The sequence below is a fragment of the Ceratotherium simum genome, chromosome 4 (assembly GCF_057802395.1).
Source record: "Ceratotherium simum simum isolate JZ-2026a chromosome 4, ASM5780239v1, whole genome shotgun sequence".
In the NCBI taxonomy this organism is placed as follows: Eukaryota; Metazoa; Chordata; class Mammalia; order Perissodactyla; family Rhinocerotidae; genus Ceratotherium; species Ceratotherium simum.
The window spans coordinates 79,281,753-79,294,993 of record NC_141903.1 but is presented as its reverse complement, the minus strand read 5'-3'; the positions used below and the strand labels follow the sequence as shown (position 1 = coordinate 79,294,993).

At 37.1% G+C, this 13,241-nt stretch overlaps 1 protein-coding gene across 5 annotated transcripts in view; it reads right to left on the bottom strand.

Annotated features, from left to right (window-relative positions):
- Positions 1-13,241, bottom strand: part of MEF2C (myocyte enhancer factor 2C) — a 146,990-nt gene that overhangs the window by 17,128 nt on the left and 116,621 nt on the right. The window lies entirely within an intron of this gene.

Below are 13,241 nucleotides of genomic sequence, written 5' to 3'. Positions count from 1 at the left end.
GAAATTATGCCATTTTAGAAGATTCAGTCACATATTTTAAGGTGTTTACATATTGAATGTAAAATATTTTGAACCACGATGACACTTCTTAAAATCATATTTTTAGCGCATAAAGTTATTTTTAAGAACAAATAAATTCTGCCTTTCACCGGCGAATTTCTGCTGTTTTTAGCATATTGTGCCAGCTAGCATTTTGGAGCCATATAATAACCATTTCTGTTTCCAGCCACCAAGTTGTTATTCTTTTGGCATAATATAGATTCAGGAATGCAAGACTGTGGATCCTAAACCAGTGATATAGAAACCTATCATTTGAAAATCAATGATGAATACATGCGTGTGGTTTACTGCTAAGAAGAGCCTGCATTTAAACCGGCTCGGAAACCGCGGCCTCCTCCCCACTCAGAACGCTGTGGCCTTGCGTTGAGGCTACTGTCCTACCTTAAGATAAATTCCCCAGAGAGGACGGCCCGTGTAAAGCCAGGGCCTGGGGCGGTGGGAAACACCGCCTCTGAACCACCTTCAGGTATACATATTCAACCTTTCTTCATGCTATGTTTTAAAATTACCCTCTGCCTGGACAATTATCAATTTAGATGTGACTGTATGCAGATGTCACATTCTCCTGACCACTTAAAAGCATAAAAATTATAAAGCATGAGTGAATGGATTTCCTGATTATAGATTATAAGAAAATGCAGACCAGACCAACTTTAAAGTCGGTTTGTTTTATAGTTTCATTTGATTAAAAATATTGTTTCACATAAAATAAAACAATTTAAGCATTCATGATATAATTTGTATAAAGGATAAGAGAATCTACCTCGACTGGTTACAAGTTTTTAAACACTCATATTAAAACCAGTGTAAATAGACAGAACTTGAAAGGTGGTGTTACGAGAAAAAAAATTTTTTTCTCCCCAGTTCACTTGAAAACACTTGCTGCTTTTTTTTATTGACTCCTATTTTAAGAAGTTGTAAATTCAAAGAACATATTCCTGGCTTAAGATGTTCTGAGGAGGACATTGCCTTGTCTCACAGAGCTCAACTGAGCGTGTAGCTCTCTTTGAGCCCAAAGTTCTGAAACTTTCTCTTATTTGGGTGTTTAGACATTATGAGTCCTTTCACTTTTTTTTCCCGGGGCCTTTCAATTATAAATCAAGCATATAAAACTAATAAGCACAAAACAGAAACTAGTCCTTATGCACCAAGGCTAAATTTTTCATTGGCACGATCTTTTTTTTCAGTCTCCCAAATTGTCATCTTTGACTATTCCTTCACCCTCTTCCAACTCCATATCCATTCAGATGCCAAATCTTGTTAATATTTCTTCAGAATTGCCTCTCTCCATCTCCCCTGCCACCATCCTGGCTTAGGCCTTCATCGCCATTGGACTAGGTCTTTCAGTATCCTCCCATCTGGATCCCTGGTCTCTAGCTGAAAGCTTCTTTACCAGGCCTTAAGATGTGCTTCAGGAAGGCTGCGAGCTCCTTAAAGCTGTATGCAAACTTTTGTGCATACGTATGATGATAAACCTAATGTACAGTCCCAAGATTTTCTCCGAAAATCTTCCTACAGTGCTGCTCCCACCAAGTTTCTTTTTCAGATCATACTTAACACTCTTGGGTCACTGCCCGGCTTGGCTCTCAGAACTGTACATAGTTTGACCCACTCTATCTGTCTAACCTAATGTCCATTGGCCATAGCCAAGCTCATGGTCCTCTGAATATGTCTGAGTCTTGGCTCTAGTAGTTCAACAACTGGCAGTGTTTGCTCTCCTGTTTAATTTAAATTCATTTTTCAGGATGAGTCAATGCCCCAACTCTTTCATGATGCCTTTCAAACAACTTCAGCCCACCTTGAACTCACACTCCTCTACATTCCTGCTGCAATTAGAGGCAGTGTAACTACGCAGAATACTAGTTCTTTAAGTGTTTCAGATGCTTGCAAAACAGATACACAGACTATGCTGGAAAAATTAGGGATTATTCAGGAATGACACTAAAAGTTAAGTTACTGAGGGAATGTGAGATGAGAACTGAAGATGTAATGTGTAACTTGTTAATTGCAAACACTGACGGTCTCTCCTGTTTACGCTACTTGAGAAATTTTTCTATTTTGGGTAATAATTACATACTGATGACCAAGTATACCATTGAGACAAACTGCTTATCAACCGTATAATATGGCGTCAGGAAATCATGCAAGTGCCCCCGACTAAATTTGTTTATAGAGAGTTAATTGAAGCTTCTTTTTCACCTGTTAATCATTCCACAGCACATTACCTTAGATAACTGCAAGTGGCAGAATCAAAGTAGAAATTTTCCTTAATGAAAAAGAAAATTCTGAGACATTGGATCCTCTCGCCTATACTGACAAGTGTTTACTGCCACAAGTTATCTCTATATTAGGATGAATCTCAACAATAATTTACTCATACAGAACTTTCCACTGAAAGATGGGCTGCATGATATCCTAAGGAAAGAAATGGTGGAAGGGTGGCAACTAAGAGTGAGTAGGATTTTATTAGACGGTCAGAGAAAGACTTCCCAGAGAGAGGGAATGCATGACAGAGAGATCTCGGAGTCACAGCTGTATTCAGGAAGGACAAGCATTCCTATGAAGATGAAATCCCGGGTGTTTTAGGGTATGCAGTTTTCACAAGTTGGAAAAGTAGGCTTGGCTAACATGAACCTCTCAGATCATGTTAAGTTTATACCATAGACTTGATACTAAACTTTATATTATACAAAATAAGCAGCCAAAGTCAGTTTGTGAGTGGTAAGTGACGTCGTTAACTCCGCGTGTTAGGAAAATAATAATAGTGGCAGTGGAAAGGATAGACTAAAGGGGGTTACGCTGCTACTAGGAAACTACTTAGGACGCCCCGGCCACAGAACATAGGAAGAATGGGGTCTGAATAAGGCAGCAGAGTTGGGAAGATTTACAAGGCAGATGGGAGTTCGGGACAAGGGAGGATACGGTAGATAAGTCCAGGTTCTAGGCATGACATCTCCACTAGAGTTCCTTCAACCACACTGAGCCTTCTCAATGCTAAGTAATGATTTCATTATTGTGAGAGAAGCATAAATGTAATCTGAACCAGAGACTCCCCCACGCTCGCCTGAGGCAGCCGTCACCAACACGACCACGCAATAATACTAACAATAGCAAACACTTTATACAGTATTATATACCAATAATATTGACAACATCAAGCATACACATTAAGTATCCAGAACAGTACCAGGCACCTAGTAACCACTGTCTAAGTGTTTGCTATTATACATGGATATATATCACCCTCACAGCAACAAGCCTGTGAGGTACTAATAGCATCCTGTGTTATGTAATGAGAAAACGGAGGAACAGAGAGGTCAGGTAACTTGCTCAATGTCAAACAGCTATCAGCCAGGATTTGAACCCAGCAGTGCATCCAGAGTCCACGCTCTGAAGTACAACACTGCCCTGCTCCTGGAGAATCAGTTACACTCGGAGATTCTGAAAACCCTTCTGTGTCAAACCTCATTCTAAAACTACAGGAATATAAAGAAATAGAGGAAACAAATGAAATGTGAAACCCAGGACATGAGACTCAAAGGTCCCCCTAAGCCAGAGGTGATGTGAAGGCTTGAGGGACACGTAACATGGTCAACGTGGCCGCCATAAATAACAGTTCTCGTTCAGAAGACACTGAACTTATACAAAGAGACACAGAATGGTGATGTTCCAAACTATATTTCTGGTCTCCTTCTGGATAAATAAACATTTACACATAGGAAATATTGGGTTTAGCTGCACTAAATGCCAGAGCAGCTGTTTAACTTTCAGTGTGCTATTTCGAGTGGATGATTAAATATGCTTTTAAAGGTAGATTTTGTAATATTTTAGTCAATAATCTTCTCCCCTGTAATAGAAGGTAAAGATGTTTACCTACCTACTGTCAATTTAAGAGACCAGCTTCCTTCAGAACCACTTAACACAATAGTGAAATGCCCAGGATTTTATAGTATCTGCTATTAGTAGTTATCTGGAAAATAATTTCTAATATATAGGTGTATAAAATTTAGTTTGTTTAGTAATTTGTTAATGGTTATCTTATTTTGGGGAATGTGGAGCAAGCTGCCACAGGAAAACATTAAGTTGAATATATAGTTGAACCTCTGATGTATTAATTTTCTGCTTCTACTTCAGCAAAATGTTTTACCAACTTAGGTTTTTTTTCCTTTCATTAGAACAATTTTGAAAACATTTACAGTACAGTCATGCATCGCTTAATAATGGGGATATATGTCCTGAGAAATGTGTCATCAGGCGATGTCATCGTTGTGTGAACATCATAGAGTATACTTACACAAGCCTAGACGGTATAGCCTGCTACACAGCTAGGCTATATGGTCCTAATCTGATGGGACCACCGTCCTATATGCTGTCTGTTGTTGACCGAAACATCGTTATGCGGCGCGTGACTGTTACTGTCTTGTTAAACTAGAGATATCACATACATAATAATGCTCACCACCATCAATTACTTTCATATTTTACTTTTAAAGGTTTTAAGATAAGTTAGTTTCCAATATCAGGACATTGTTTTGTGTCTCAAACAAACATACGTCTCTTCACAGAAAATTACTTGAAATTGTATACAGCAGAATTGCTCATACGACCCACTACTCTACCGGAAGCGACACACTTAAAATAGTTTTTACTGGAAAAGTACTATGACTTTCTAGACTTCAGTCCTCTACTCACTTTGCCCTGAATGTCTAAAACCCTGTTAAAAGTGCTAGGAACTATAAGTTATTCAGCTGTTGTGAATCACAATCAGGTTTTTTTTGAGGGAAAAGGAGACCTTTTTCATGGAATGGCTCTAAGGGAAAACGCAACCACGAAACATCTGGAGATCAGAAATCTGGGAATGATGAAAATTTTAATATGTCTACTGCAGAATGGGGCAAATCAGATTTCTGACTCTTATCCTGGTAAGGACTCCTGATTATAGATTCTTAAACATAAAATCAAGTCTCCACGCTATCTGGGGGTTTCTAAGGGAAATAATATAATAATGCATAATGTTAGACTATGAAGAAACTCCTGTGAAATCTCAGTGCCTTTTGCGGTGTATTCTTAGAAAAATACCCTAAGAAGACACCAAAGCCAAGACTATTTTTGGATGTACCAGTTAGAGGGCAGCAGACATTCTAAAAAGAGACTTGTCTCTTCTGCTTGACCATGTCATAGATTTCATATCTACCCCTCACGTCCTTGGTGTTTCTTTAATGTGTTGTGTTTAGTATCTTTTGTTAAATTAACAGTCTGTCTGTCAACTAGATGCTGCACTTTAAACATTCAGCACATACAATAAGCTCTGGTCTGTGAGGCACAAGTAAAGAATTTTTACCTATTACTATGTTGTTTTTCTAAATATTGAGAGTCTATGTCATAAAGCAGGCTTGCGTTGGCAAGCCACTCTCTCATTTGTCTTAACAGTCAGCTGGGTCAGGCATTATCATCCCAATTTTTGACAAAGAGGAAACTGAGTTCAGGGAGCTTCCGTGACTTGTCAGTAAGTGGGAGAGCTTTGATTTGAATCCAAAACACAGGCTGCTTCCACTACATTATTACAAAAGCCAGATGTTTCAGGTTTAGAATGCATCCTTACACTCCTCCCTCTCTCTGAATAAAGGCTCCATTTGCAAATAAGGAAGAAATTGACAATGATGTTTCCAGTGCAAAAAGGCACTCAAAATATCATTCTGCTTTGAGTACTGATTTACTGAAGGGATAGTTTTTAATTGTACCATAAAAATGATATTGAACCTTGTTATCTTCAAAAAATTCCACTTAACAATGAATGATAGATTTATGACTCACTTAATTGTTCACTTCTTGTGATTTTGGGGGCTGTCTCTTTGCTAAAAATGAGGGGGTGTCTTCATTATTGACACAATCGCTCATTCTTTCAGTCATTTTTATAAACAAAAATATTGAGACAGTAGAAATTAGAGAGAACGTGACAGAAGAGAAAGAATAATTACTTGTGGTTTTAACATTTACACACCTGCTGCAAACACATCAAAGGATCATAATGTTCAAAGTGAAATGTGTTGCACTGCACCGTACTGTGCTCCCATTCTGCCTTGAATTTATTAATATTTCCTCTTTACTCCCACCCTTGAGGGCAGCGGCTGGGGCAGACGTCTCTGTGAAGGCTACTAGGGCACGACTCACTCCCTGCACATTTAATAAATATTACTGGAATTGCATTAAACTAAGCTTTATTTTTTCCTTAGGAAATCAAGAATATAGATAATTATAATACTAACAATAGCTAGCTATTACTCTGGGGGTAATAGCTTTATTAACAAGCACTTACTCTGGGGCAGAAGCTATGTTAGGTGCCTTGCATTGATTATCTCACTTAATTTTCACAACAATCCTGCAAAATGGGAATTCACAGGCTTTCCAAGGGCAATAATGTCTTCCCTAAAATAACTTTTATGTCATATATTTTCCTTGGTTATTCTATTATTCTGAATATGTGCTTCTGGAATATTTTCCCAAGTTACTGCTTGAGCAAAAATTTTGCTCCACGATTTTATAGTTTTCTCTGAGTTGCCTAATATTAAACTAAGACTCCTTTTTCGTGATTGTTATGTAAATTAATGTTATCATGTTTGAATATGCAAGCTGACCATAGATGTAGATTTGCTAGTATCACTACATTATAATAACATATATTAACATGGCAGGGATTTTTTCTCCTCACACTATAAATACAACATAATCAGTTCTTTGCCATAACTGGAGGTTGTAAGTGGGGTGTAAGGTTAAGAAATTGTGAAAGAAGAGCAGAGTGTTTAGTACAACAATTAACAAGTAAATATTAAGTTCAGTTAAAACAACTGAAATGGAGCAATAGTAAATAAGTCCAGTTAATACTTAACACAGGTCGATTATAGAAATTGTTTAGCCAAGGTTTTGGTACAATGTAGTTTCCTTCCGTTTATAAAGTAAACTAAAGCAATATATTTGATTTGATCTTTCAAATATGAGACTGTATCATGACTATATACTCTTTGAATTGAAATTCAAATGAAACATACTATGTAAGTCTAACTGTAAAATTTAAGTGACTGGGAAAGGTTTGTCTAAAAACAGCAAATTATACTCTTGGCCGACAGCCTTCAAGCCCTGAAAAGTCCCTGGTAGGTAAAAAATTGATTTCCAAAAGAGGGGTTTTTTAACCACATCCCTCCTTCAGCATCTGCTGTCTATTGATGCACAATTTTATATCACTGATGATTTTTAAAAGAGCTTTTCTTTCCATATTATCTCCAAATAAAATCTTACGGTGACAGGGAAGAGAGAAACTAATAGTGTACAAGGGAAAAAAGACAGCTAAGAGAAAAAAGACAAATGTTGAGTAAAACTAATATTTTAGGAGGAGATATTAACTGCTTGAATTAATATTAAAAATGACCAAAGTTTTATCATCAGTCACACTCCTAGGTTAAATCAATGGGATATGAGTGACGAGACCAATTTTCACATTGCTTTACTGAACTTAATAAGGATAGGGGATAAAAAGGATACAATTTGTGAGGTCAGAAATCATTATATACAAAGCGGTCTAAAATCTGCTAAAACATTCTCTAAGATGTTATCATCTGAAATTTTGTTTTTCCCTCTGGAAATCAAAGTCTTTAAGAATTAAGTCAGACCAAAGAGGTTGAAAACAGATTTTACAATATCCTGACTTAGCCTGTAACATTCTTCATTTGTCTTTTTGACCTGCCTCTCCCACTTCAACATTGGTCCCTAGAGAATGGTGTCAAGGCTGTGACTTTCCAGGTCTGGTATATGAAAAGTGGACACTGATTTCCTTGGCAGTGGCTCCAAATCACGTGCTGTAGATCATCCAACCAAAGGACTATTTCTTTTCCTTTAATAAATCCAGATAACCTTGGTCTGAGTTAAAAATTTCATTCTTTCTTAATTTCATAGATAATAATAAAGCAATGCTGTTGGCTCTTTATTACGTTTTGGGTGAACTCTCACAGTAAAACTGCAAATGAATTCAGAATTTTTATTCAGAAGAATTCAAGCTAACAGAATAATACTTTCAAAACAAGAATCCAACTATTAGATTTTTTTTCACATGCTGCTTAATAATATTTTAAAAAGTAATATAAGGGTCGGCCCTGTGGTGTAGGGGTTAAGTTTGCGTGCTCTGCTTCAGCAGCCCGGGGTTCACAGGTTTGGATCCTGGGCACAGACCTATGCATTGCTTATCAAGCCATGCTGTGGCGGTATCCCACATTTAAAGTAGAGGAAGATGAGCATGGATGTTAGCCCAGGGCCAATCTTCCTCAGCAAAAAAGAGGAGGATTGGCAACAGATGTTAGTTCAGGGCTAATCTTCCTCACACACACACACACACACAAAAAGTAATATAAAAGTATATTTTATACTAACACAAATAGTTTTCTTATTTGAGAGCAACTAACTGGTATCCCTCTCCCTTTCTTGAATGCTGCAACCCGAATTTGTGTTTTGTTAGGCAACAAAAATGCAAACTTGTTAAAGCCAATCCTTTTAGATTGAATTTTTAACCATTTCACTGAAATTTTAAATCATTGAGTAAGCATTGTAGAGAAATCTTTTTGGCTGATATGAAAGTCAGGCAAGAAATTTTTGATAAGTATTCTCAAAAACAAACACTTGCAAACAATGGTACTGGTTCAGAATAATTAAACATTGTATGACCTTTTCCTCTCCTCACTTACTTAGTTCTATTTTATAATATGATAAATTTTTCTTTTCTAATGATCAATAAATTTGAAAAAAAGTCATGTAAGTAAGGTTTTATGATTATATCATGACACATTGCGTGTAAATGGACTCTAAAGATATTTGTGTCTTATCCCCACTGTGAGTACTAAGTTCAAAGGTTCTAAGTCATGGCCTAAGGTCCTGCTGGATGGTGTCTCTTCAGAGTCTGGAAGCCAGGTCTCCTCATTCACTGCTCAATGATTTTTCCATAGTCGTACACTGCCACCACCAAGTCTCCATGTATTTAGCTGATATAAATTAAGCATTCCAGAAGTGACAATGCTTGACAACCAAATGCATAAAATAGTAAACAATTAACAATCAAAATAAGGAAACAGCTGTTAGTTTCTTTTTATATAAAATTATATCTAATTTACAATAAATGCCAATTAAAATTATTAACCAATATACATAAATCTCCTTTGCCTTATTGTCAAATAGCTATGTGGATTGCTAAATTCTCTTAAATTTTCAAAGAGATTCCTAACGGCTTTTCTTTTCTCTCTCTTTTTTTTCTTTTGGTCTCAATCATGAATCAGTAAATCCTCGAGCATACTGATACTTTCAACTCAATAAAAACAACCATATTATCAAAGTGAAAACAAAGGGTACTAATAGGATAGTGAATAACTCAACACAAGGCTTGCTGTGCCAATGGTTATTTCTATTAAATCTAATGATTATGAAACTTGATCTTACAATCATCAATAACCACTAAGATTAGCAGGTTAAAAGCTTTAACGTACAGAGATATGACAAAGAGGAATTTTAAAAGCAGTGACTTTTCATTTTGGTTGTTGAGAGGAAGGGGTTAAGTAGTGGATGAATAACTGTCAACTGATACCTAGCAATGTCACTATTACTAATGTATTATAATAATTTGCTGTTTATTTCCCTTCTACCAAGAGTACAACCTCATTCTGTTACTTCTTTATTACCACTTGCCTTCATCTTTGAAATTACTTCAATTAAGTGGTAAGAAGTTTGTTGTTTTAAGAGATATGTGATGGTCTGAGATACCAACCCACATTTCATTTACTGCTATATAACAGCTCTTTAAGTTTTTCTTTAAGTATGTTAGAGAAGTTAGTAAAACTTTCCTTTATTGGTCAGTGGTGCTCAGCCATTTAGTCAAATAATTAATTTGTCATTCATTGTACATAGTATCAGAAGAATACATTATTTTTGTGAATTACAGATCAAGGGCATATCTGTATTTAAAATTACACTATTTCTTTTAATGTAATTAAATATTACATTAAAAAATTAAATATTTTTTCTGTTTTTTACATCAACACTATTAAAAATTTATGTCTACAAGATCAACTTTTCCCTTATTCAGCTATCAAACATTTACTGAGTAGCTGCCCTGTGCTCTCTCTTATGCCTTGAGCTGGGAATACAAACTGAATAAGACACAGTTTGCCTCCAGAGGGCTGAGTGTCCAGAAGAGAGATGTGTATCCAGACTTTGCAATTACAACGCAACGAGATAAGTAATGCAGGCACAGGCTGCCATGGGAGAACAGAGGAGAGGTGCAGACTTCCTTCTGGAAGAGTCAGGAAAAGATTTCCTGAATGGTTGAGCTGAATTCTGAGAGGTGACAAGGAGTGCTCAGGAGCATGAGGCAGGAGAGGGAAGGGGAAGGCTGGGAATGCATAAATGAAGGCAAGTGGCCTCAACACTGTTTGGAGAGGGGCAGCACAATGTAGCGGTTTAGAATGCGGACTCTGAAGACAGACTGCCTGGGTTCCACCTCGGGCAACTACTTGACCTCTCTGTGCGTTAGTCTCCCCACCTATAGAAAGGGCATAATATGAATATCTACTTTAAAGGACTGTGATGAGAATAACTGAGTTACTTTTCGTAAAGCACATAGTAAGAGCAATTTAAATGTATGCATCATTAGAGTTGGAGTGCAGGGCTCTTGACGGCAGTGGCCGAAGGTAAGAAGGTTTAAGACTGGAGAGTAGGGATGGGCCAGAGATAAGAGGCTCATGGTTAATTCTGAAAGAGTTGGGAAGCCATTGCTGGATTTAGGCATGTGAACGATGACCTACAATTATTTAAGGCTTTGAGAAAGACTAATCAATCATGGGGACACTGAAGCTGGATGCAATGTGAACTAGGGAGATGAATTAGGGGGCTCTGGAAACAGTCCTGGGGTATTGCTATGAGCCTGAACCAGGGCAGTGGGATAGGAAGGGAGAGAAAGGTATAGATCTAGGAAATACTTGGCAGGCAGAATTGGGAAGACGACTCCCTGGATGATGGGATGAGGGAGAGGAATAGCTCAGGCACTGGAGGGGAAAGATGCTATGCTTCATGATAGAGCTGAGCTGAAGAAGAGAATGCTTACCTTTTTGGTCTCTTGGTATTTATAAGCACGGGATAAATGTTAAATTTACTTCCTCCCCTCATGAGACTATCCCCTTTTTCCAAGCTGAGATGACTTGATTTTGAAAAAAATTACAAAGACTGAAAAGTATTTAACTTAATTGCAGAGTCTTTACACGTGGCCTCAGAGTTTCTAACTTTGTCTGAGACCTTGAATTTCAATGGCAATATTCAACATTTGGAAGATATCTTTTGGCCATTTTGCTTTGGTTTTCTTTTCTGAAAATGTAGAGACGTTCTGGCTGGCCTTGTTTGCCCCTGGAGTAATGTGATTCTCTGACATCAGCATGGATATATTCAGCTGCGACATATGATCCTGGCCGGCATGAGAAAGAACGGGAAGACGTCTGAGCCTGTGAGCAGGACAGACAGCTAAGCTCAAGACTAAGCGGCATCTGCAACAGGTGTTTGAACTGTGGAACCAGAGTTAGAAAGGGCTTCTTCCTCTACTTTTAAAAAGTGGAAAGGTAACTCTTTCACCACTATACAGAAACTGAAAATTATATGCTCATGGCTACAAGATACAATCATCAACATATAATGTTTATTGTCATCAGGGTGCAGCAATTGAACGTCTTTTTGCTTCTTTCTATTTTTGAAGTAGAAGATTCTCACGCCTATGGCAGAGGTCCTGAAGGAGAGGGATGAATCTGCTAAGCTTGTAAGATTTTTTTTAGTTTACTGACGCTATAGTCTATATGTGGCTAACTTTTATGCTTACAAGACTGAGTGTCTTCTCTGTCCCTGGAGGGCCATTAAATTTAGCGGACTGTCAGGGAATTGACAACGACAGCATAATTGAACAACCAAACACTTCTTATTTTCAACACAGAATTCTAAAGCATTCTTGCTATTAAGCAGTAAAAAGAGGCCACTTCTGTCAAAGCTGCGTAACCCATCCCCTCCACCCCAACACATTTTTACTACTTCTAATAACTTTCATCACCACTCTTGGTGGCTGTTCCCATAAGAGCAAGCAAACTGGTGCATCAAGATAGTGGATAAAATATAAGATCGAAAGCATTTTTCTTATATTATCTTTTTTTCGGTCTTTGTGACAACCCAGTTTTTAGTCCTCACCATTCTCTCTAACCATAGCATTTGGCAGAGACTTGAACCCAAGAAACATTCGTCTGGCTTTGATCTGCTTTTGTAATTTTGAGGCTACAAACCACAAAGTATTTTTTGAGGGAAAAAAATGAGCACTTCATTTCAATGTGCAGCAAAATAGTATATTGAATTTACTCATTAATTTGACTCTACCTAATTGTGAAAAGATAGATAAAATAGGAAGCTAGTGCCATTGATTGCTTGTTAATTCACTGTGTAGTTCTACTACTTTTTCTTCATTACTCGCTGAATTAGTGAAGAGCCAACAACGCAAGTGAGAAACATTACCCCCAAATGGATATATTTATAAAAATGTTGTTATATGCCAATTTTTTAAATCTTCTTTCTTATAATTAGCAGGCTATTACATCCGACCCTGGCAAAATATTTTAATTAGGCTGTCCATAGATATTTCAATAAACTTGAATTTTTTTTGACATTTCAAACACAACCTTGTGTCATTCGTGCCTGCCTCCTACTATTTTAAATGTATAGCATGTTCCAGCTGCAGGAATTACCATGGTTACTTATTATGCCAATAGTGAACTTCAGTTAGCATTAAAAAGTATTGTGCTCTCTTACCTCTGCATTGAAAATGACATAAATATCTCAACAATCACAATAATATGAATTAATATAGAAACCTGGAGAAGTGTGACCATGAGACAATTGGCCAGTGGAAGAAGTTCATAAGAACTGAAATATATTTAAGGGGCTTTTTTGGGGTACACTATATTTACATTCTCTAAGAGCTTATTTTAATGCCAAATATGGCTTTATTTTATTAACAATATTGTTGAATGGTTATAATCTTTTCTTTATGTATTCTCCTTTAGAAACGTACAGGAGCTTGGTACTTCTTGGGTAGAAAGTGATTCACATTTAATGTGAAACGATTA